Source organism: Leguminivora glycinivorella, chromosome 11 (genome assembly GCF_023078275.1).
Source record: "Leguminivora glycinivorella isolate SPB_JAAS2020 chromosome 11, LegGlyc_1.1, whole genome shotgun sequence".
Lineage (NCBI taxonomy): Eukaryota > Metazoa > Arthropoda > Insecta > Lepidoptera > Tortricidae > Leguminivora > Leguminivora glycinivorella.
Genome location: NC_062981.1, coordinates 1,709,334 through 1,736,829, shown reverse-complemented (window position 1 = coordinate 1,736,829; position 27,496 = coordinate 1,709,334). Strand labels below are relative to the sequence as shown.

The 27,496-nt window shown below is 38.3% G+C and overlaps 1 protein-coding gene across 2 annotated transcripts in view; it reads left to right on the top strand.

The window, feature by feature from the left end:
• The window catches only part of LOC125230949 (stress-activated protein kinase JNK), a 252,189-nt gene that overhangs the window by 119,560 nt on the left and 105,133 nt on the right, over positions 1-27,496 (top strand). For both annotated transcript variants that reach the window (XM_048136253.1, XM_048136254.1), the window contains exon 4: positions 20,482-20,504. The gene's annotated coding sequence lies outside the window, so the exon portion shown is untranslated. The remainder of the gene's footprint in view (positions 1-20,481; positions 20,505-27,496) is intronic.

Below are 27,496 nucleotides of genomic sequence, written 5' to 3'. Positions count from 1 at the left end.
TTAATGTCATAAAAACAGCATTCAACGCGTCCGACATTAGGAAAAATTACTTAAAGCGCAATGTACTGTTCATACTACTTCATACATTCCGTATGTGAACGGAATATTATAGCGCTGTCTTAGATATAGCAACTACATGACGCGCTATATTACTTCAATCGTCATCATCATCATATCAGCCCTTTATCGTCCACTGTTGAACATAGGCCTCTCTTCTAGTACCCACTTCAATACTGTACAGTAATTATAAATGCAAAACCGATGGAAATGGAAGTTCACAATTATAATCACAAACTATTTCGTTATATAACTACTAATACGTACCCGACGACATTCCTCCCACTTGTGTTCCCTAATGAATTATTCCCAAATGTAATGTACACCTCTGAATCTCGGCTTTTCGTCTATTTTAAGAACGTAAAAGATGATTCGACATCTCACTCTGACTGTATAATGTTCTCTTTCTTTATGAATGGGACGCTGACGTCTGAATAATTTTGATTTAAATAAAATAGCAGGTATAGACCGTCAACCAAATCTTGTCACTAGAAAAAGGCGGCAAATTTGAAAAATCGCGGGCTAGCAATACTAGTTTTGAAAATCGGTGGAAGTTCGCGTGTCATTTGTATCTTATCTATGGAAATCTCCGTCCTACCAAAAAGAGGAATAACTAGCACATATCCGTCCCTTTTTAATACATTATCTAATTCGTAAGGAAGGAGCGAGCCCCTTGAAAAAAAAATATCTGTGGCTGTTCGACGTACATTGCTGGTTTTTGTACGTTTCATAGGGATATCATACTTTAGTTTGATGTACATTGCTACTGCCAAAATTTGGTTGACAGGCTATAATTATGCGATTTCGTGATATAAAAAATTCATGAGGTTACGACGATTTTTGGTAGCGCTCTGATACTAAAGTCTATAATAGGCTAGTTTCACATAAAGCACCACATAATTAGAAGAAGAACATGGACAGTACTTATGTTTAAACATAATTTCTAATAAATAAGTCAAAGAGAAAGATATAAAGTAAATGAATTGACACTGACGTCACTCCTCAATATTTCATAGTAATTCCATATTAGCAAATTGTTTTGACAGTTCTTAAAAAGGAACTGATTTGACTAGTAGGAAACTAGCCTATTAGAATGTTGAATTTTAAAGTAGAATATGATGAATATAGTTGTGTGGATAGACAATTAGGGAAAATAATTATGAATCGAAGTTTCACTCGCATACAACCGATATAAAATTATTGTTGAAATTGTTCCTGTTACCTGCAGGCCTAGCACATGATGGCCGCGAGAGTATGTCGCCGCGAGATAGACTACCTGTCCTTGTGTCATTAATACGATTAGACAAAGACGTGTGATCTATCTCGCGGCGACATAGTCCCGCGGCCATCATGTGCTAGGCCTACTGCATTATTTACATTATGATTTAAAAAAAAACATAAAAGGTAGTGATCATAATTTCAGAAAATATTAATTAGGTACTAGGTACTAGTCTGAGATATGATTACCAACCCATCATTCTTTTGTTATGCGAACTCATTCTTAATATGAAAAAAAAAACATAGTTTGGATATATTTTACTACTACCTGAAACATAATAAATAAATTACGTTATCTGACTGCACACTGGTAGTCTAAAATGTCATTACGCTGCGTCATGTCCTTTACTTGCCCTAAACCGATGAGCTGAGCAATTTCACTACCGCCTCAGGCCAATTAAACTAATTTTTTAGAAGATATGGCTTTAACTACTACATGATCCTTGTTATGTAACATCTGTTTGTTTAAAACATCATTATCGTGTTTATTATTTTGTTGACGTTATGTCCTTAACATAATCGATGGGCAATTTTACCACCGAGTCACTGCCCTTCTGCCCCGTGGAGTAGATTTTTTTGGCGATTTAAATATAAACGTCTTATTTTTAGATGAATTTGCTATAAACTACCAAATAATCCATGTTATCTGGCATCTATATGTCTAAACATCATTACCGTCCCGTCATTCCCTTTATCATGTCCTTGTCCTAATCGATGGGCAATTTCACCGCCGCCTCAGGGGCCTCAGGGCCCTTCTGCCTCGTCGAGCGGAACTCATTCTTTGGCGTTTTAAATTCAAACACGACTTCGGACTTTTTAGACGGCTTTGTTTAGAAAACTGCGGTGTTCAAGTTATTTGATATTAAGTTTGGCGATAGAATGTACAAATTATGAAATTTTATTAGGAAATTTAAAAAGCACGGAAGTATCAGGAAAAATGTAGCGAAGCGAAAAAGCTATCGCAAGCCGATGTATCCTCTAGTTCCGCTATATTGTCATTTATGTTTGAAATTGCGGGATACAACCTAGTAAAATATAAATAATCTCTAACATACGTTATCCCAGCTGATAACTAAATTGAGTGTTGCAAACTAAAATACCTGTTTCACACATTTGCATATCTGCGCCGCTGTTGCTCGGTCAACGCTTTTGTAGTCGTTGTTAACGAGCGTTTCTAACACGTCTAACCGATTGGCTTTCACACTTTATGCTCAAGAGCTGAACTTTTGAGCGTGAAAAGTTTAAAATCTAGATATTTAAGTCAACCTTGTCAGTATAATTTCAAATGGCGCCTTTTCCTAAAGTTGGCATGAGTTGCCCGAGTCTAAATAGATGTCTAAAAACCTCTTTGTACTTATCACAAACATCGCTATTACATTTGTTTCTTAATCATCGTCCTCCTTGCGCTATCCAGGCATTTGCCACGGCTCGTAGGAGCCTGGGGTCCGCTTTGTCAACTAATCCCAAGATTTGGCGTAGACACTAGTTTTACGAAAGCGACTGCCATCTGACCTTCCAACCCGAAGCCCTAAAATTACAAAAAGGCGGCATTTTACTCGTATGCGTTTGCATTTTGCCCTGGTTCCATAAAAGTTGTCATATTGTCATAACATTGCCAGGGCATTGCTGAACTTCAGGGCGATATAGATACTTATCTATTTCCGGAGGATAACTGTCCAAATTATTTGGACGCGCAACCTCGGTTAAGATTCGTAGGTTAACCAAGTTTAGTTGAACTGTGCAATATCTCATCTGTTATTTAAGCTCGCGTTCACCGCCCACACAGCGATATGAAGCTATCACGTATTCTCCTGAATATTCATGTTGTTATCTCCGGAACGACACCACCACCCGCGCGCTGCAAACGTATTTGTATACGATTTGAGCCTTGTTGGTTAGATAGTAGGGACTTTTCTCCACTGAACGGTGAGTGAGGAAAGTAGCCGGTCGTTTTAGGATGTCGTTGGTTACTGTCAATGTGAAGCTTGCAGCAATTATTCGGTAACTAGCTTCGACCATGGCACTTCCCATACAACCATTTCAGTCGCAAAATCTTCAAATCAGTAACTAACTGTCAAATGTGACATAACGCGTGGTAACGTCGTGCAAACAATGCGACCGTATTGATACAATAACAAAATGTAGTCGTCGTGTGCACTCGTTACGGTAACAAAATGTGTACGAATTTGTGGCTGTCAATGTCACTGTCAGAATGACTTTTAACGACACTTTATTAGTCGACGTTTGCACACATAACGGTAACAACATGTGGACGAATTTGTGGCTGTCATTGTCACTGTCAGAACGGTTTCTGACAGTGACATTGACAGAATTTGTACACACATGTGTAGGTCTGATTACCGAACTGCTCCTAAACCACTGTATCCGCAAATGACAATCTGAAATACGAAGGTTTCTCAAACTGTCTTGTGAAGTTGTGGACTGGTTGCTTTTAATCATTTAAATATGAGCGAATTAAATAATAATAAACGACGACGACCATTTAAGCACTCTTCGACATTTTATAGAAATGTGGGAAAGTTAAGAAAAGTGCAGAATGATAATACAAATACATAAGCACTTTATAGTTACTTAATGTATTAAATATATAATTTTTAATTCTTATTGATAAAAATGAAGTGTAGTGTTGCTTTACACAATAAAAGTAGGAATCAAATGAAATAGAGTATTTACCGTGATATTAATAGAATTTCTGTTGCGCAATGATAGTTTTTTTCAGTACAGATGCTGCTTTTTTTAACGCAGTAGTGCGAGTAAATCAAGCAATGATTTATTTCTTGTCTGGTCGAAACTCATAGCTTAGATTTAGGTACTGAAAATCGTCGTACGATACACGTGCGAAAAGGACATTCACAACTCGTGTCGATTTAAAACACTCCCTTCGTTCGTGTATTAATTTATCGCTACTCGTATCGATTTTCCCCTTTTCCGCACTCGTATCTACAAGTATTTTGTTTGGGTTACAAAAAAACACATTATTTACTCTACTACGTTTTATTTATGTCTCTTTAACATTACAAATTTGTAGACACTTATCTATACAAAAATCTTGACAAAAGAAGTACAGATCGCTGAAATTAATGTTGATAGTAATATTAATGACGACTACTTCAACAAGTGTCAATTGTGAAATGCCGCAAAATACTAGTTGCTCTATAGAAGACCATTTATAATAATATGATCCCCGATCCTTTACAACCCAGCAGCTCGGTACGCACGTTACCATTTTTTTTAAATCTTCTTTAGTGAGGGCAACTGAGTACGACGGCATATTTAATTGTTTATAAAGTTTGAGGATACCTGGAAAAAAATAATACAAGAAGCCATTAAATTTTGAAAATATAATAAATATTCACTGCTTTCGGTCACGCGTGTACGCTGCGACCATTTTGCGACCGTTTGTCGACCGTTTGGTGACCGTTTGGCGACTGTTTTTTACATGGAATATTACCGTCTTAATCCATAACTTTATTGGTTTTCTAGGCATTATTTTTATTATTTCAGTATAGTATAAGTACCGGAGCACTAAAACTTCACCAATCAATATACATAACACGCAAACACCGAGTAGTCAATAATATTATTACTGGTTAAACTGAGGTAAATTGATGGCGCGTTGATAAATTTAGACTTATTTAATGAAATCACTCGAGCAATTTAATTGGCCATGGTAATTAGCCCACATTATAGTACAAATGCATACAATATTTATCTTTAACAAATTCTTACGCCATTACATTTTAATGTCAAATGATTTTATTTCTTTTTTACTTTGACGTCTCTGACAGTCGCCATTTGAAAAGAATGAAATGAACGAATGATTTTGGGAAAGTAGTCGCCAAACGGTAACAATGTGTGCACGCGCAGTGCACACTTCTGTCACTTCTGTGACCATTTGTGCCTGTTACCAATCGTCCCCATTTGGGTCGCCGCGACTAAACGTCGACCGTACTGCGACTAAGCATTGAGACCCGAAGACCTGTGTGTACACAAAATAGGAGGATTTGCGTAGGAACGGCGACCGATTATGGTTATATGGGTTCCCTCGTCGGGTTTCGTCTTCCACGCTTCAGTTTAAAGTTTTAAATTATTTTATAAAAAAAATATCATGGCAAACTTATAAATGCCGTAATTTACATATTAAGTGTCAGTGCGAGCGAGGTAAGGTGTTCAAATTGATTTGAGCGCATTTTTGTTATTTTAAGCTAACGTAGTAAACTTAACTCCAGATTGGTTTGTGAAACATCTGCTCCTGGCCTGCTAGCCGAATGGCATTTCTGCGACGCCAGAGTTTGCATGCTCTGTCGCGCCAATATGCAAGAGCGATAGAGATAGAAGCTAGGAAAGGGAGAAGCTAGCGTTTGTGATGCATTCGTCTACGCACACTGACCATGTGTATGCACAGTTATAATTTTTGAGGTCACAAGTAATACGGGAACACGGAATAGAATAGTCTCGGTCATCGCATACATTTTACCGCTAAACAATACTGATACCAATGTATGCTCAGCGTCAGGTACCACATAAAACAGCCCACGTCACTCCCATCCCGATGTGACTCCCTCACACGCTCTCGACCGCGCGGATCCAATCACTCCGCCAAAGGGAATGACAAATCAGCAAACAGGCCCCGTAGCCGAATGGCATTTCTCCGACGCCAAACGAAAGCGATACGCCGCTGGCTCTGTCGCGCCAATACGCAAGCGCGATAGAGATAGATATCTACTAGCGCTCCGTTTCGTGAGCGTTTCGTGAGCGATTGTGCCATTCGGCTAGCCACCCAGGAATGATTGATGGCGCGGTAATGACGGATGGTAATGAATATTCGCAGGGCGACAGTTATGGAGATTGGGGCTTTGTGGCTTGTGCAACGGACAGGGTTAGATTTTAAAGCATACAGTGTGTAAATTCGATACAGGCGAAGTGGTTACGATAAGACTTGAAATGAATATTTTTCAAAATTGTCAGCCTGCAATGTAAAGCAACCCATAGTTACGAGATGCGAGCAATTTGTACTAACCGACATCATCATTTTTTGAGTGTCCCTATGTTAAATCTTATGAGGTAAAACTAGTTCTAACAGTCGCTACTATACTGATTAGTGGTACTTTATCTACTTGAAATATATAGAACTAGCATTTTCCCGCGGCTTCGCTCGCGTTAGAAAGAGACAAAAAGTAGCCTATGTCACTCTCCATCCCTTCAACTATCTCCATTAAAAAAACCACGTCAATTCGTCGCTCCGTTCTGCCGTGAAAGACGGACAAACAAACAAACAGACACACACACTTTCCCATTTATAATATTAGTATGGAAGTATGGATATTGTCTATTCCCTAGTTAGATTTAGGGTCTTCCCTCTGCAAACATATTGACGAGGAATCGGCTTTCGGTGACCAAAAATCGCTCGTTAATATGAACATAAATAATAAATAAATATTATAGGACATTCTTACACAGATTGATTGAGGCCCACGGTAAGCTCAAGAAGGCTTGTGTTGTGGGTACTCAGACAACGATATATATAATATATAAATACTTATATACATAGAAAACATCCATGACTCAGGAACAAATATCTGTGCTCGTCACACTAATAAATGCCCTTACCGGGATTCGAACCCGGGACCGCGGCGTAGCAAGCAGGGTCACTACCGACTGCGCCAGACCGGTCGTCAACATGCATACGGAATACGGATGCATTCAGCAACGACGACGGGTAAGGGCATTTTCAGAATTTGGCACCCCCCAATTAGCTTAAGTCGTTAACAAAAAATTACTCACTGTCAGTTTTGTGACGGTAATTAAGCATGCAACTTCAATAAAAATGTTATTTATGTTATAAATTGAAATAGATATCATACACGAAAGAAAAAACGACAAGGCCCACTGGTGGCCGAGCCGGGAATCGAAGTTATTTATGTGTTAATTACATAAACTTTAAGCAATAATCTACATTCAGAATGAGAAAAAAGTAAATTTTAGATAGATTTTATGCTTAATTTTCCCTGTTTTTATTGAATTCCGTTAACTTTAATTAGACCAGGAAAAATAGCTTGACCTGGACATAATTCGATAACCGTAATTTTCTTTTTCTGTCGTATAAAGTATCATTAGTGATAGTTAAAATACAAATTATTAATCAAATTAGGGTTCTGATTCAATTTAAAAAAAAATAAAAACGAACTTTGAATATTTTTTGATTTTATAACTAAAGTGTTAAATGTAATCCGGAAAAAGTGCTTGTATTATGTTGTGACACCTGCATTTCATATAAAAACATCTAATTTTTATAAATAATTCATACAGAACTATCATTTATAAAGAAGGTTTAGTAAGTTACACATTTTCAGGCGTATTTCACTAGAAAATATTGTTAACCGTAATCCTGCAATTTATTATGAATATAATATTACGTGTGTTGATAAATTATTAAAACTTATACCAATACTTTTGGCGCTTGTTCAAAATCTTAAATATTGATAATTTTAGGAAAGGAAAAATACCTAACTAAATTGAAAGATGGTAAATTTTGCCGTTAATATATTCTTAGTACTATACGAAATCAATTAAACAACAAATATGTAAGATTCATTACTTAATTGATATTTTTCTTACTTGCGCTTTAATATGAACGTTATTACCTGCAGAATGAGGTCGTGCACAGAGTAGGTATAGCTAGTATAGTAGTAGCGGGAACGGGCGGCGAGTCGTCAACACGTGTTTCATATCAAGGGCGCCGCGTTTTCAAAACGCTTCGATAACAAATATTTCACCGTCCAGTATAAGAGAGCTCCCTTATTACAAGTGACAAAAGTCATACAAGTCAATTAGTCCGATAGGTCACGTTAAACTGGTCAAGTCGTTAGCTCAATAATAGTACCTATCGAGCTTGACGAGATGCTTGGATCACAACAACGTAATATGTATGAAAGCTTGCGGCGCTTAAGACTGTATTCTTTCGAGTCGTGTGTAACGTATTTTGGCGAGGCAAATTTGAAGCACAGTGCGTGTCTGTCTCACTCACTCTTACGGTAAACCTAATGAACTGTTTCACTTTCAGAGGATTTTTGAAGTAATTTGGGTAATATGACATTGTCGCGGTGAGGTCTTTCCGGTACAAATTTATCGGTGGATCTTTTCGGATTTGTGGATGATGAGCCGATGCGATGTCGCTTCATTTTGAAGTGTCGACTCTCGCGAGGGAGTTCTTAGAGGACCGCGAGGAGTTTTTGAATGATTTGAAGTTTGTGAATGATTTTATTTTGTGTGTATTTGTGTGGGCATGAGGTGTTTGTGTTGCGAGAGTCAAATCAATAATATGAGTGGTACAAATTTTATTAGGGGGCCTCATGTGTGAGAAACTCAACACTCGAATGCTGCGTAACAATGCGAGCCGAAATCGCCTAATCGGAAGTGTCCGACTTGGTATCGACTAATCTATACACGTTGTAACATGAGAAACCAGAAATCAAAACCTGGTTTCTGGTATCTAGTACCCGGTAACCGGTAACCGGTATCCGGTAACCGGTAACCGGTAACCGGTATCCGGTATCCGGTAACCGGTATCCGGTAACCGGTATCCGGTAACCGGTATCCGGTATCCGGTAACCGGTGACGGGTCTCCGGTATTCGGTGACCGGTAACCGGTAACCAGTAACCAATGACCGTTAACCGGTATCCGGTAAACGGTGACCGGTAACCGGTAGACGGTAACCGGTATCCGGTAAACGGTAGACAGTAACCGGTAACCAGCATCCGATATACGGTATCCGATATCCGGTTTCCCGTGTTCGGTTTACCGTTTCTGGTTTGGTTTTGGTTTTAGTTTTAGTTCTGTTAGTTTAAACAAAAACAAAACTGAAAACGAAAACGGAAACCGAAACGGGAATGGAAACGAAAACCGAAATCGAAACCGAAACCGACACCGAAACCTACACCAAAACCGACACCGAAACCAAGACCAAAACCGAAACCGAAAAAAATATTTAAGTTCCTAGAAGTAAAGAGTGACAGAGATAGCACTATAATCATTTAAGTTCCTGGTAGTAAAGAGTGACAGAGATAGCACTCATGTTAGTCAAACTCGTGGTATGTGCACTTCCCGTACACAGTAAAGAGTGACAGAGATAGCACTATAATCATTTAAGTTCCTGGTAGTAAAGAGTGACAGAGATAGCACTGTAATAATAAAATTTATGTTCCTGGTAGTAAAGAGTGACAGAGATAGCACTATCATAATTAAAGTTCCTGGTAGTAAAGAGTGATAGAGATAGCACTCATGTTAGTCAAACTCGTGGTATGTGCACTTCCCGCACACAGTAAAGAGTGACAGAGATAGCACTATAATAATTTAAGGTCCTGGTAGTAAAGAGTGACAGAGATAGCACTATAACAATTTAAGTTCCTGATAGTAGAGTGACAGAGAATAGAGATAGCACTATAATAATTTAAGTTCCTGGTAGTAAAGAGTGACAGAGATAGCATTTTTGTTATTTAAATTTCTGTTAGTAAAGAGTGACAGAGATAGCACTATTGTTATTTAAATTTCTGTTAGTAAAGACGTAAAGAGTGACAGAGATATCACTCACGTTGGTCAAAGACGTGGTTTATGGACTACTATTTGGACCCCCCAATGTCACGCTTTTTTAATCCTTTAACATGGATTGTCACATTTAGTATGACGTAATATATGAATGACGCCTAAAGATTGAGAGAGACAGCAATATTGTTCTTCAAATTCGTGGTAGTGAGAACAGGGTGCGTAGCCGAATGGCACAAACGCTCACGAAACGAAACGCTAGTAGATATCTATCTCTATCGCTCTTGCGTATTGGCGCGACAGAGCCAGACTGCGTTTCGTTTTCGTTTCGCGTCGGAGAAATGGCATTCGGCTACGGGGCCTGAAAAGAGACAGCACTATGTATCGCGCGGCCGCCGACTACGCAAGTCGCCGCGTAATTATAATAACCGTTCGGCTCCTTTTTAGATCGTGTACAGTCAACAACACAGCTGGCAAGACAAAGTGCCAAAAATATGTATAGAGTATTTTATTTCCTGTACAAGTGTTAGTACTTGGTACATTAAGGTATGTGTATACATATATTTGGCACTTTATCTGTATTCACAGCTGAGTTGCTGACTGTACCAATAACGATCAACTATGAACTTTTGTGGTTTGTTTTAAATAGTTCTATGCAGATATAGATTAGAATACCTATTCTATCGGTACTTTTTGTATAGGTTATTATAATAACTGGACAAAATAATTATAATCAGTGCCGGCGCACTCCGCGATCACGATTCTTTCGCCGAGCTACAAGGCCTTGATATATAGGATGTATTATTTTATCAGCAACAAAAATATGTGATGATATTGAATTAAGGCAAAACAAGACATATAAACGCTCTCCATTATTTCCTCCCTGGTTTATGAAGCTAGAACAATGATTTTTAACACATACGAAATTCGTACACTGAAATAAAGTGATGATACTATAAATATACTCGACATTCAAAGTCGATAATCTAGTGACGTGAGAAGTTATTGATATAACAGAATTTTGCACAAAATTTTGCAGAATTTTGCCCTTTGATGTTGAAAATGCCGCCACTCTATAAAACAAACAGACCGCACACGAGCAGCCGACATTAAATTCTATTGCACGGCGCGAAGGTCGAAAGCCGCGCCCGCACCTGGGCGTAGGTAGCGAGATCGGGTGCACGTGCGCTTACCTTTGAAATCGCCGACACACAGGTGTCGCCGTTCGCCCTCTCTTTTCATTTATGTTTCTGTTTCAATCGGTTAGCCGTTTGCCGGCCGGCAATAAAGGTTGTTTTTTTAACCGACTTCAAAAAAAGTAGGAGGTTCTCAATTCGACTGAATGTTTTTTAGGGTTCCGTAGTCAACTAGGAATCCTTATAGTTTCCCCCTGTCTGTCTGTCTGTCCGTCCGTCCGCGGATAATCTCAGTAACCGTAAGCACTAGAAAGCTGAAATTTGGTACCAATGTATCAATCACGCCAACAAAGTGCAAAAATAAAAAATGGAAAAAAATGTTTTATTAGGGAGCCCCCCTACATGTAAAGTGGGGGCTGATTTTTTTTTCATTCCAACCCCAACGTATGATATATTGTTGGATAGGTATTTAAAAATGAATAAGGGTTTACTAAGATCGTTTTTTGATAATATTAATATTTTCGGAAATAATCGCTCCTAAAGAAAAAAAAAAGTGCGTCCCCACCCCTCTAACTTTTGAACCATATGTTTAAAAAATATGAAAAAAATCACAAAAGTAGAACTTTATAAAGACTTTCTAGGAAAATTGTTTTGAACTTGATAGGTTCAGTAGTTTTTGAGAAAAATACTGAAAACTACGGAACCCTACACTGAGCGTGGCCCGACACGCTCTTGGCCGGTTTTTGATCATATTAATATTTTCGGAAATAATCGCTCCTAAAGGAAAAAAAGTGCGTCCCCCCCCCCCCTCTATATTTTGAACCTTATGTTTAAAAAAATATGAAAAAAGATCAAAAAAGTAGAACTTTATAAAGACTTTCTAGGAAAATTGTTTTGAGAAAAATACGATAAACTACGGAACCCTACACTGAGCGTGGACCGACACGCTCTTGGTCGGTTTTTTTGTTACTCGATATCTCCGAGAATCGTGGACCGATTTTCAAATTATTTTTTTAATCGAACGGGTATAACTCCGAGATGGTCCTATTGGCACCAAGTCCCAGGCGGCGCGGCGCGCGCCACGCCGCCGCCACGCCGCCTGGGGCGCGTCTTACGTCCTTCCTATACAAAATGTACTGAGGAGACGATTTTTGAATTACACTCAGGTGGCGTGGCGCGGACGTCCGTCCGCGCCCCGAGACACGCGACGCTCTGGTGTGGCCGGTACCTTACGTCCCTAACCTATTAACCGATCCGCCGCGGTGACGCGGCCGGTGCGCGGCGCGCTCTCCCAGGCTCGCGCCCCGCGCGCTCCCCCGCCCCGCGACAGCCGCTCTACGACAACTTTGCACCCTTTTAAATTACTGACATTTACAGTTTCTTAAGCGCGACCTTCACAGTATTAATTTTGATAAAATCATGATTATAGTACACAAAAACCTGGTCTTAAGCAAAAAAATCTCAGTTACAATTTATACCTACTGAGAAATTCATGTTTATTTAAGCGTTAAAAATATATGTTTAAGATCGGTGTTAAATGTCTATATATACTTAATACAATGCAAATTGATATATATATCATGGTCACCATTTTTACCTACCTAGATATTCACATTAAATGAAAACGGTAAAAAAAAGTACACAATCAGATTTATTTTCTGTGTAATATCGCTAATAACTGATCGCATCTGAGTGCACCACAAAGTTAATCTAACAAAGTTTTCGGTTAACTATTTTGCTGTTAGCGAAAAGTGGGATAATGTACTTTATCTCATGATTTTTATAAGATATGAATACGATCGTCTTTTTTTTTATCTATGTACATAATTACTATTTGATGCTTAATAATAATACCCAATAAAATATCAAAAAGGACGAGTTATTGAATTATGTCCAGGGTACCTTACTTTTACTCCACTAAATTGAAGGTTCTTTAGATCAGATACAATTAATTTCTCTAAGAAACAAACGTCTTAACTTTTACAGTAAACGAGTTATTAAAAAAAATTAAGATAATTACTGAACACGTGTGTGACAGCCTTTACCAATTCCTAATGTTATTTGTATTGACATGTCCCGTCAATCACTTGAATGTAATTCTTAAGGGTCTCTCACACTAATAAATTCATTTATTATGTATGAAAACGATGTATTTTTTTTTGCGAATTTAACTAAAAGTGATATACAGAATAGTTCCTGGTAATGAACCTAACGACGTGTCGAATTTAACGGAAAACATAAAAACACGGTGTATAGTATACATGTGACCAAAAGCTTTTTTTAAATGAAAACCTCAGCATGTAACCGGCCAGTAATTTATTTAAATGCAAATGAAATCATCCGGGCGAATATCCTGAAGTTTTATGGGTCCCAGCGGTGAGATACATCTTCCCGGAACGGGAACAATGTTTTAATGATATATTAAAACAGTTAAATAAAGTTTTAATTGTGTTGTGACGTGCTTTCTCTGTTATTCGTTGATTAGGTAATTTGGTGGACTTACTGGTTTTCAATTATCGTATTGAAAATGTTCGTAATGATGAAAATCATTTTTATTGCGCTATGCAACACTCGATATCAGTGGTGCTGCAAGAGATGAATACACCGTGTTTTTCTTGCCTTCCATTATATTCAACACGTCGTTAGGTTCATTATCAGTTACAATATCACTTTTTGATAAATTAATGAAAAAATTTCGATAAATACATTAATGAGTGTGAGAGCCCTTAAGAATAACATTAAAGTTATTGTTAAGTATCTGCCATCACATGTCATAATAAATAATTCTCGGAAGTTATTGAACCATTAAGTTTCTTTTTTGAATAACTTTATAAGAGTAAGATTTAAGACACTAGTTTCCCTTCCTTTAAAGTTAACGGATCAATAAAAACAGGTTGTATTTTCCTTTAAAAATATTTTAAGCGGGTTACTCACGTATTAAGTCGATATAGCGTTCGACATGTTTCGGTTCAATTTCGAGAACCTTTTTCTCCTTTTTTTTTTTTCTTTCTTTTTCTTTTTCTTTTTTTTCTTTCTTTTTTTTAAATATGTATGAGTCTCACGGGAGTTTTATAGTTAAAATTGTATTTTCCTTTATTTTATAATTTAATGCAACGTACACAATTATTTGCACTTATACACAAGATGTGTATCTCATCAAAATTCTTCCTGCAATTCAATATTTCGTGTACCATGCATTTGCTATTCCCTTTGTTTCCTACAACCCTACCTGCCTGCCCTACACAAAAGTTCAACGTGCCTTCACGCCAATCTGAACCTTGATCAAACACAATACGGCTGTCGGGCTCATAGGGCTATCTCTGAGATAAGTGGACGAAGCGTTTCGAAAACATAATGGAAATGGCTTTGCCCCTTTAATTTAAGGGCGGGGGAGGTTAGGTCGGTGGTACACAGGTGACTAGCGATAGCGAGCTTATATTTTATAACCTAACCACAAAATTAAAATTTTGAAAAAACCCCCGACCGCGACCTTGTGAACCGATTTTCATGAAACATGGCTAAGAACACTCCCGACTAACACAGCTTTCAAATAAAAAAAACTAAATCGAAATCGGTTCATCCATTCAGGAGCTACGATGCCACAGACAGACACACACACAGACAGACAAACAGACAGACAGACAGACAGACAGACGGACAGACGGACAGACAGACAGACAGACAGACAGACACGTCAAACTTATAACACCCCGTCGTTTTTTCGTCGGGGGTTAAAAATCTGACCAAAAATATATGACCACGCGCCATGTTGCGGAATTTCATTAGAACCATTTTCTTAATACTATAGTGAAATGTCACCACATACATCAGAGTAACAGCGCCCTCTTTGACAATTATATATTTCTGGTCTAGTGATGTGCAAGTTGCGGAAACTTTCCAAAAATATCTTAAATTTCTTGAACAATTCACGAAACTTTCACGAAAAATAAAGAGAATTTAAATTTATGAAATGGAAAGTTTCCATCCATACAAAGTATGGAAAGTTTCCGATGTTTTCCTATGTGAAAATTTCAGAATTTTGGAAACTTTCCATCAGTATTCTGGTCAGGCTTTACTTATGTCAGAATGAGGAGGCACCCGAATAGGTTAGGATAAAATATCACCTTTAGTACCGTCGTAGGTACAGACCACTTCAAATGAATATAGGTGTACACGAGGTGCCCAAAAATATGTCCCATTTACACTTGAGTGCACGGAATACAGCATGTAAATTTTTTATTTTTGATTTTGGCAGTCGGTTACAGAGGCGTCACATGGAGTCATAAAATTAAGTTAGCTTCCTTCCTCATTGTGATTTGATAATATTTTAGGTTACTTTGAGTGTCAGGTACATAGATAATTTAACTACTGAAATCCGGCCCCTTCCATTGGCTGGTTTGGTATTTTTAGGGTTCCGTAGTCAACTAGGAACCCTTATAGTTTCGCCATGTCTGTCTGTCCGTCCGCGGATAATCTCAGTAACCGTTAGCACTCGAAAGCTGAAATTTGGTACCAATATGTATATCAATCACGCCGACAAAGTGCAAAAATAAAAAATGGAAAAAAATGTTTTATTAAGGTACCCCCCCTACATGTAAAGTGGGGGCTGATATTTTTTTTCATTCCAACCCCAACGTGTGATATATTGTTGGATAGGTATTTAAAAATGAATAAGGGTTTACTAAGATGGTTTTTTGATAATATTAATATTTTCGAAAATAATCGCTCCTAAAGGAAAAAAAAGTGCGTCCCCCCCCCCCTCTAACTTTTGAACCGTATGTTTAAAAAATATGAAAAAAATCACAAAAGTAGAACTTTATAAAGACTTTCTAGGAAAATTGGTTTGAACTTGATAGGTTCAGTAGTTTTTGAGAAAAATACGGAAAACTACGGAACCCTACACTGAGCGTGGCCCGACACGCTCTTGGCCGGTTTTTTTCTTTTTAACATTGATTGCCAGTAGGTACGATTTGTACGATTGCGAACACAAGGTAACGTGTTGCAGGGGCCCATTTCTCAAAACTGAAAGTTACAAGTGGAAGTCTCTTTCTTGTCATGTTAGACATTGACTACCACTTTTAAATTATAACTTGTAGCTTCGAGAAATGGGCCCCAGGGTAGTGAACGTGTTAATGGGTTATATCAGTGGCGGCTGGTGAAAATGTCTGCTAGGCAACACTGAGCAAAAAGAAACCTAAAGGTAGGTTAGGTAGTGGTAATCAATTTTAGGCAAGCCTGGTGGAATCGGCTTATATGGATCAGCCGCTGCTGATGGGTATATTTATTACGTCTGTTTTATATCTGTTCTATATCGCTTCTACATACCTGTGTGGCGCTCACCTAAAGACCTTTCGCAAATTACCTGTTATAAAAGTTTCTAAGAACTTGAAATCGACGAGTTTTTGTTCTCTTTCTTTGTTTTACGGGCTTCTCTTGTTGTTATTTTTAAGCTTTATTGCACTGAATTGTTTGGAAGTTTTTTGTGTAACGTTTTTAAAGAAAATTCACAGAATTATTTGGATGGAATTTTTGTTTCAGAAAATTGGTATTTATGCCTATTTTTCCAGTGCCTACATATTTAAGGATTACGCAATACCTAACCTCACATAGATTACAATAACGTAACGAAAAAAGTGATTGGTTAGTGAAAGTTTTCATTTAGCTACATCAAACGTTGTTTGTGAAAAACAAAGTTCTTACGCTCTAAATACTCAGACTCAGATATTTAACCCGTGTGGCAACGGCGTATCACGGTATGGCTTATTGTGAATTAGGCTTGTGCCGTTTCGTTCGTTGATCGGAGCGCTCCGATCTCGTTCAATCGCTCCCACGAACTAGTTCGCTCTTTTAGGTCTTTTGCTCATTTAGTTCAGACAGACCAGTGACCACTGCGGTCGGAAAGATCAGAACGAATGGGACCAAATAGTGTCAAAATGTCAACAGATAGTAACATTCCGGGCCGAAAGGGTGTAAGTAACCGAAGTTTAATATGAAAACTTGACTTTTTTTGTTGCTCTGCTAAGTAGTTCTCGCTCTCGGTCGGCGCAGTCACACACTCGTTCTTGATCCAAACCGCTCGCGTTCGCCGATCCTATACTGAACTAAATGAGCAAAGACCGATTCTCAGAGCACGGAAGATTCAGTTCATTTCGGTCATTGATGGGATTTTATTCCTAACAGTTCATAGTTCGTGAACGACACAAGCCTATTGTGAATTTCTCTTACGCGTATCCATACCAATATTGGCTTGAGCAAGAGTCACGATAAGTTATTTGAACGTGATTCAAATACCATTATGTTATGATCTCGATGCAAAATTCTAATTTGCCTTTTAAGACATCATCATCATATCAGCCCTTTATCGCCCACTGCTGAGCACAGGCCTCTCTTCTAGTACGCCACTTGTCCCGGTCCTGAGCTAGTCTCATCCAGTTGTAATCCGCAATTTTCCGGATGTCGTCCACCTCACAGAAGCTTATTAACAGCTCGACAGTCTAATTCTAAAAGGATTTGTAAATAATCATGTCACGCGTGAATGAAACGTGAAAAATGTCGCCGACAAGAACAGAGTTCCCGAACAATAAATAACAGCGTACACGCGAGAGCTCCCGGCCAGCAATGAAATGTTTCCCGGCGCGCAGGATTAACAATGGTTGCGATATACTTATGATTATTTTTATACGCTTTTTTGTGGAATGCTAGTATTTTCAGGGAAAATTATGTCATGGCAAGGCCTTTCTAATATGCAGTCAACAAAATGCCTCATTTGTCTGTATTTTCGCGCGGTTCGTCGTCGACATTTAGTCATATTGGTCCACTAGTTTTAAATTAAGGCAAAGACACCTACAATCTACATGCGTGATATCAAATAAAAGCGTTTCATGTTTAAAAAAATGTCATGTCTGTACATTAAAAAATCCTGAGAGATGAGCAAAATATATATATCGTTGTCTGAGTACCCACAACACAAGCCTTCTTGAGCTTACCGTGGGCCTCAGTCAATCTGTGTAAGAATGTCCTATAATATTTATTTATTTATTTATAATAAGCTTACTCTCGACGGCGAGTGGTGGTGGGAATATGTCAGCCATATTTGTGCTGCAATATGCACAGCCATGCACGGCGTGCACCGACCATAAATTACAATTAGGGCCCGTCTAGACGGTGTCGCGGTATTTTTAACCGACGGAAATGTGAAAACCACAGACAGAAGGAAACCACACTCATCATCCTTGCGTTATCCCGGCATTTACACAGCTCATGGGAGCCGGGGGTCCGCTTTGACAACTAATCCCAAGATTTGGCGTAGACACTAGTTTTTACGAAAGCGACTGCGATCTGACCTTCAACCCGAAGGGTAAACTAGACCTCATTGGAATTAGTCCGGTTTCCTCACGATGTTTTCCTTCACCGTAAAGCGACTGGCAAATATCAAATGACATTTCGCACATAAGTTCAGAAAAACTCATTGGTACGAACCCGCGACCTCCGGATCGAAAGTCGCTCTTACCGCTAGGCCACCGGCGCTGCCATGTGATCATAAATTACAATGAGGGTCCGTCTAGACGGTGCTGTAGTATTTTAACCCAAAATGGACACTGACAACCCCATCGTCAACTGATAATTTATATTTCTTCTTAGAGCAAGTTTGGGTTTCTGAATAACGAATTTGATAACCTGCTGTTGCAATCAGAATAAGCCTCTTCTGGAAATAAAGCTCTAGACAAGCAAATCTTAATCCAAATCACAGCTCCGGAGATTTACCGCACAGAGGTTACTGCACTAGTAACACAGAACACCCCACTAGAAGCCTAATGCAAGCGATATTGTTCGAGACGCAAATCACCAATCCTTGCGGGGTGAGGCGGGCGCGCACGGTGCTGCCATTGGTCGTTTCAAATAATGGCGCGCCTTTACGATTAGCAGTAGGGATGGGAATGGGACATGTCTATTATAGACAATGGTACCGGTACCAGTACTGTGGTGAATTTGTTTTGCAACAAATTATAATATTATAATTAAATTATAATAAGGCCTAGTTACCCTTCGGGTTGGAAGGTCAGATGGCAGTCGCTTTCATAAAACTAGTGCCTACGCCAAATCTTGGGATTAGTTTCCAAAGCGGACCCCAGGCTCCCATGAGCCGTGGCGAATGCCGATACCGGGATAACGCAAGGAGGATGATGATTGTGATAGCACCTCAATAAAAATCATTCTAGTAACTAATAACTAAACTGTGCATTTTTACATACGTTTACTAAGTTAAATTACCAACTAAATATTCTAAACTAATCAATCAACTAAATAACACTGCAGACTCTACTGATTCTAGATAATTATTCACAATTACAAATCTGCTTTCTTTTATATTTCATAAAATGGTAGCACATGGTACGAACGGCAGTACGAAGTTCCCGCAACAGACATAAACTAACATGGCCCCATCCCTAGTCGTTTACGTGAAAGGGATAGCATATCGCATTGTTAACTAGGCAAAAAGGGATGGACGCGCCTCGGCGCCGCTCAGTAAAACCATATTGACCAGTATAAATGAACTCCGCGGATAATAAACAATATTCAACAAAATAATTAATTTGAATTAACTGTGGAATGTTATTCCATCTTTTTTATATGTAGAAGTGTTAGAAGACTTGCCACACCACTTTATGCTGCAAGAGACCATTGTTTGCAACCAAATTTGATTATTTAAGATTTTTTCCCGAGCGGACACGAACACTGTTAGCGGGTCGTATACTTGGGCGCTACTGATCGGTGTCGCACGCGTTCAAACTTTTATAAACCTGATTTGTCGTATGCGGTATTGAACCATTAAGTCTAAGGAGGGACTTCGCCTCCTTATGTGTGTTCTATCGCCTGTACAATGGGTTGTGTTCTGAAGAACTGTTTGACATGATGCCAACGGCCACTTTTCATCATCGCACCGCTCGCCATCGACAGGGCGCTCACCCACACACCTTACAACCTAAATGGTCGCGCACCGTACGGTTTCAGAGGAATTTCCTCCCACGAACGCTTCGGCTGTGGAATGAGCTCCCTGTCGAGGTATTCCCGATGAACTACAGTATGGGGTCCTTCAAAAAAGGAGTGTACAAGTTTCTAATGGGTCGGCAACGCGCACGTGACACCCCTTGAGTTGCGGGCGTCCATAGGTTGCGGTGACCGCTTTCCATCAGGCGGGCCGTATACCTGTTTGCCACCGACGTGGTATAAAAAAAAAAAAATGCTTGGTGACCGCGAGTCGCCCTGTAAGGGCCGTCTTGTATTGGTCTGTGACTAGTAACCATGAGGTTAGGTTGGACGATTAAGATTTGCTAGACTAGAGCTTTTATTTCCAGCATTGTGGGCTACTTTTTCCCCTTCAAATAAGCGAGATAACAGATTGTTTGTGAATTGAATACCTAACTAATTTAAACATTTTTGTTTCAGAAAAATCACGGTGATCAGAAGTGGTAAGTTTTAGAATGTTTTATAATATAATGCTTATACTTAGGTCGGATTTGATTAAGTTTAAGTAAAAACAAAGTGTTAACGATTGTCAAAATTCGTAGCGACGACCATAGACAAGAGCCATCGTTTCTGATACGAAGCGTAGAAAAGTAGATACAACCGTAGTCCCTACGCCGTATTGCAGCAATGCTTGCTACTTTTTCTTTCGAACTTAGGTATAATAAATTAGGAAAACTAATAATTAAATAAAAAAGACGCTATCCTACGTCCCGTCTTGATGATTAGCGAGCATAGGCAAGACCTAACACCTTCGATTGGCATGCACTAATCAGCATAATAGATCTTCAAGGCACAATGTATTGTATCAAAATCAAAACAGATATTTTTATTTTTAATATTTTCATACTATTAAAGATACATAGCTGAATATAACCTTAAATTTACTTCACAGTTACACGCGAATTACGGGTAACACATTACTGCGAAGTTATTTTGAGGACACAAATTATTGTGACGGCTGAAACAATTACAGCGGAGGCTGCATGCCCTGCAGCTGTAATTGACTGTTGCACACACACTCACATACACAATACATATGCTGCGAATGTGTGCGCGCACAGAACGACTGCTGCATTGAGTGATAGTGGCAGCGTGAAGTCGCGACTTTCCACAATTTAATGTAGCATTAAACATCTCTTCTAAGATGGTTTGGAATGAATTAATAGAAAAACGTTTTGACTTTATTCTTCGTCCACTGCCTTGCGGATATTTTACTATATTAAGGGCCAAAACGTCCTGTGAACCTTTTCCGATGAGTAAACACTTTCTATAATATATAACAAGGGACTGATTTAGTGACTTACAAATATTTAAAATTAAAAAAAAATCCTTGCTCCTTTGCTTCATTTAGTTTCAGACTTCACAACGTTTTTCACAGACTTTTAAATTTTAAATTGGTTGCTGAAAATATTTAAGAAACGTATGTTTTTTTTTTTTAAGAAAGTTTGACAATTAGGGGGGTTGATCTTTCAAACGAACTTGTGACATTTCAGTGGCAGGTTGCCAGGCTCTCGTCTGCGCCACAATTAAACCAATATCCCACAATCGACTCTATGACACCCACAAAGAAAAGGGGGGTGGTTAAATTATTAAACCGGTAACACACGGGCATCCTGCCTACTACCATTATAGCTCTTAGCCTTATGCTTTAAACATAAGTGGTAAAATGCGAATAATAACTGTAATTTATGAATGTACCTGCACTTCCTAGTTGTAATTTAGTTTTAAGGAATACTTGCTGTGCCCTAACAGGGTTCATGTGTGAACCTACCTTATTGTAACACCGGTTTTGTGCCACATGATATGCAATAAATTATGAATTATGAATTATTATGAATATGTGGCTAGAGCCAACTAACAGTGGCATACAGTTCTCAAACAAGTTGCAGTAGGTTTCTATCTAGTTTCATTCCGTCTGTATCGGCCCTAACCTAAACCTCGCTGGTTTCTATACAATATTTACAACCTAGTAAAATTGTACGCACGTCATGTCAATGTGTCAGACGCACGCGCGGCCTGCGGCGAGAGTTAATTGAACTTGTTTGAACACGACTGATAAACGGGGAATATTTAACTGCACAAATAACTGGCCATTCTGTCAATATTGGCTGATGTGCATCAATGGTGGGATTAATTCAATTTACTTTGTACCCTGTAGCCAGTTTGACATTGAAATATTTGCTAGTGCGTACTCTCTATGTCTCTAGTTCATATTGGCATATAAATGAAAATTATGCAAGATGCAGGCGTGCATAGGCTACAGTGACTGCTTACAATCCGTATGTTTGCTTGTTACGCCGTGCTAGGAAAAATGCGACTGTCATATAATAAATGGCAAACATTTTCAGAGAGGTATAGAAGACCGCTTCTATCAAACGAAAAAATAGAGATATATTTTTAATTTAATCCTTAGAGACATCAAATTACATCAGCTGCCTGAAGAAATATAATTAGAAAAAATATTATTTCAAGCCCCACTTGAGATATAAAATAGCGTAGTAAAAGTAATAGTTGAGATAAGGTGAGGCAGAGTGCTATTTTATGTTTAAATAAGTACTTACGTAAGCTCTGCTTCGAAAAATGGGTGTTTTATTAAGGCTCTTTCTTGAGACTAGTCATTTAGCTAGGTTAAGCTGCTCTTTGGTAGGCTAAATAGCTATGAAGTACAGCCATAATTTTTCAATTAACTTTGTTAAGGTGTTCGACCTCTTTTTACCTATTTGGTTCAGTGTCATGTTAAGGTTACATTGCATATTTATAAAATCTTATACTATTAAACGAGCAATTCTTGTATATTTATTTATTTATTTATTTATTTATTTATTTATTTATTTATATATACCGACGATCTTGGAAACCGCTCTAACGATTTCGCTGAAATTTGTTTTGTGGGGGTTTTCGGGGTGAAAAATCGATCTAGCGTAGCCTTAGATCCCGGAAAACGCGAATTTTCGAGTTTTCATGAGTTTTTCTTTCGCATTTGTAAACGTAAAATATGGTCCTTAATTTCGCCGCGCGCGCATCGATTCCGCTTAGCTCAGTCGCACGAGGTCGGTCTAATGTACGCAGATAGATCGTAGGTGTCAGGGTTTCGAATCCCGGTCAGAAATTAAGTTTTTGTTTTTTGTCTTTTTTTTTGTTTTTGTATTTATAAGAGTTTTTTTTTATCTAAAGACGTGATATATTAAAATAGAACCGAGCGAAGCTCGGTCGCCCAGATATTAAACATTAATCTGGTGACGACTTAACGAATAACTGCGGGTATTTGTTAAACGTTTATAAACATACTTTATAAGCTAACCACCTTATTCATAAACGTACTCTAAAGTTATCAAGCCGATAAAGTTCGTTTGTCCCTTTCTGACGTACTGGTGTGATAGAAAGGGACAAACGAACTTTATCGGCTTGATAACTTTAGAGTACGTTTATGAATAAGGGGGTAAAACTATACCTTATTTATGCTAAGTTGTAGATAAATACTGTGGGTCTAGTGAAAAAGGGTATAACTCAAATTGACTCGGTGAAAAAGGGCACAAGTCCCACCTCAGACTTGTGACCTTTTTCACCGAGTCAATTTGACTAGACCCCTTTTCACTAGACCCACAGTACTTGAATCTACTCGTATTTGTAAGCTAGATGTACCTAACTCTGTGCCCATTAGACCCTGGTCACAGTATAATAAAGAGTACTATCGTACAGTATGGCCACTCCCGCTCCCCGCTGAAAGTGCCGCCCACCCCCTCTCGGTTACCTCACAGTTACCGCCTGTCAAAAACGCGAATAGTCGACCTGTCATATTTCACTAATACAAGCATAGTACACTGAGAGAAATTTGCATTGTGAATTTAACAAGTTCGACTTGTTGCGGTTTATCCGTTTGAATCAGCCAAACGTATGTTTAAAACAATATGTGTCAGGTTGTTTTTATAAAATCGACTTGTTGATTTAAATATATTGCCGATTCAAATGACAAGTAGCTTGTTGTTTGAACCAAAGAGCACGTAGGCACTATTTTAACCAAAAAACTTGTTGAACGAACATGAAAACTGGTTGTATTTTCTCTCAGTGTACGCGTTCACCGACACGAGCTTAGACTGTGTGCTAGGAACGCGCCTTTTTCATATATTTGATCAAAAGATAGTCGCACCCGTGTTAATAAAAGAGACGCGACTATGACGCTTAGGTACTCCCTTTTGGTCGGACCTGTGGCTTAGTCAAGAGTACCTACACTGAGAGAAAAAACAACCAGTTTTCATGTTCGTTCAACAAGTTTTTTGATTAAAATAGCGGCTACGTGCTCTTTGGTTCAAACAAGTTAGATTTTGTTTAGTGTAACTAGTACATTCTACAATTAACTCGTCATTTGAATCAACAATATATTTGAATCAACAAGTCGATTAAATATATATTAAAAGCAACATGACACATATTGTTTTAAACATGTTTGGCTGATTCTATCAAATATCTCCTTGTTCTAACAAATTCGAATTGTATCATCAATATTGTGATTTATTCCGTTTACTAAAATACTTTTGTTTCAAACGGATAAACCCGGAACAAGTCGAACTTGTTAAATTCACAATGCAAATTTCTCTCAGTGTACAATCGTTGACGCTCCGTATATTCTCTGTCAAACAAGTCTGTCAGTAAATAAGAACTAGGAAAGCTATAGGTATCCTTTTCTCTAGCACCCTAAAGAAAAGGATGCATATTTCGAAGCAAATTTCTCTCAGTGTACAATCGTTGACGCTCCGTATATACTCTGTCAAACAAGTCTGTCAGTAAATAAGAACTAGGAAAGCTATAGGTATCCTTTTCTCTAGCACCCTAAAGAAAAGGATGCATATAGTTTTCTTTGTTCTTATTTACTGACAGACTTGTTTGACAGAGTTTAGTAGCGTAACGTAGATATCTCTCTCGCTCTTCCGTATCGATGCGATGCGACACACGCAGCTGGATACACATGCCGAAAGGGCCTACCGCGAACTGCACGGTGTGCCCCCATCGCACTTGTAAATTCGTACTTTAGTATGACAGAAAGTCAAAACGTCGAACGTGATTCGCGCTAGGCCCTCTGCTACTTACATAACTGGCACAGGCGAAACTCATCCGCCAAATGCCTATACGACTAATTTCAGTCACGTGCCGCGATAAGCCGGCGCCCTTTATATTTGGAACTCGGAATTATGACGTCACACCTACCCGGGTCGCAAAGACGTGGGCAGAACTCACACAGGGTACGTAGCCAAATGCACAAACGCTAACGATAATGTCGCTTTCGTAGCTAGCTATCTCTATCGTTCTTCCGTATTGGCGCGACAGAGTCAGGCTGTTTCGATCGGCGTCAACGGTTGCCATTCGGCTAAGCCGCCTGGAACTATACAGCTTCAAGTCCCATCCAGTGGAAAGAGAACTTAGTCTTCTGTCAGCAGTTATACAGTTTATTTTAGCATATTTGTAGAGAAATTGTTTTATGTTCTCAACTTGTGTTAGTGTGTGAGATATCGCGACCTGGGACTGTTCCAAGTTCTGAAACATTTTGTGGGTGGTATTCATTTTGGTAACGTACCTAAGCTTTCACATTGTCAAAGTTTAGCATAGAGTAGTCAACTTGGGTACTCATTTGGGTTCCCTCTATTTGGCATAACTTTAATTGTCCGAAACGATTTTCGCATAACAGACTTCGCATAATCGATTTTCGCCGAATGTTAATTTGGCAGAAAACTTATTTGTCATAATCGAAAATAATACGAATAACACATTGTCCGAAAATAAGTTCGCATAATTCTGTTTACGCCGATTGTTTTTATGAATAAAATTAATTCGCATAATTGTATTTGGCATATTTCTTAAAATCAGAATATCCACCCATACTAAATGCTGTTAAGAGAGTCGGTTTGGTTAGGTTAGAACTGCGACCTCAACAAATAAAACATTTTGTCAAGAATTTCGGTTAGGTTAGGTTAGAAGTAGAACTGCAACATTAATATAGTAGTATTACCTATGATAAAAATTCTGCGTAGTAAATTTCCACTAAACCATGTTATGCAGAAATAATTTATGCATAAAAACCATTCGGCGAATAACCTTTATGCATGAAATATATTCGGACAAACAAAAATATGCCTAGACAAATTATGCGTAACTATACTATGCCATAACAGATTATGCGAAAGGTGAATTATGCCAATATAGATTATGCCAAAAAGAATTCTCGATTGTAAAATTATGCCAAAACAAGGGGAACCTACTCATTTATGTATGACTTTAGCAATGCTACGGAAAGCGATACCGACGCCATCACGAATTTTCGCGCAAATCCTGAATAAGTTATGGAGGTTTTTACTTAGAATTACGTGTGTATTGTGTATTTTTCTAGAGTTCTTAACTGTTTAATATTTTCGGTCTGGCGTAGTTGGTAGTGACCCTGCCTGCTAAGCCGCGGTTCCGGGTTCGAATCCCGGTAAGTGCATTTATTTGTGTGATGAGCACAGATATTTTTTCCTGTCATGGATGTTTTCTATGTATATATATATGTGTTTATCTATATAAGTATGTATATCGTCGCCTAGGACCCATATTTGCTTAGTTTGGGGCTAGGTTGATCTGTGTAAGGTGTCCCCCAATATTTATCATTATCTTTCGGAATTTTTGGAAATGTACATATATATAGTGATAAAAACTATCTATTAAAGCAATAAATTAGGTCTTAAATAGTCATAGAATGAGTCAACAACAGACTGTAGAAATGAGAGAAAAACAAGAGGAAATAATAAAATACCAGTCAGTTTATGGACTAAAGAAATAAATTATTTCAAATAATTGTCTTCCCTTTTCTACTGAAAAGCATACTAGTGAAAATAAAAGTAAAAAAATAACACTCGACTCGACTTCGACGGGGTTAATAAAAATTTCACCATTTCAAACATTGCACTTTTCTGATATCATTACCCTTCTGTGAACTGTTCCCTAATTGAGCAAAAAGTACAAAATCGCAGTCCAAATAGCTCTTGCCCACTTTACAGTTATTATTCATTTTAGGAAACGTTCTAGTCTTTTGGTTGTTGGATCTGAAAACTTGCCAGTTCATAAACTGTATCAAAATGAAGAAGAGTCAAAACTTGCTTGGGGAAAAGCTAATTAGGCGGGTCGTCAGTAGGCTTTAGTTGGTAAGAGGTGTTTTAATAATAAAATTTAATCATAAACCCTATAATATGAAATAAACTACATGGATAGAAGACATGTTGAGACTTTTGTCAGACATATATTCAAATATTGAATAACCACAAAATTAAAATTTTGAAAAAAAACCCCGACCGCGACATAGTAGACCGATTTTCATGAAACATGGCTAAGAACACTCCCGACTAACTCAGTTTTCAGACAAAAAACCTAAATCTAAATCGGTTCATCCGTTCGGGATCTACGATGCCAC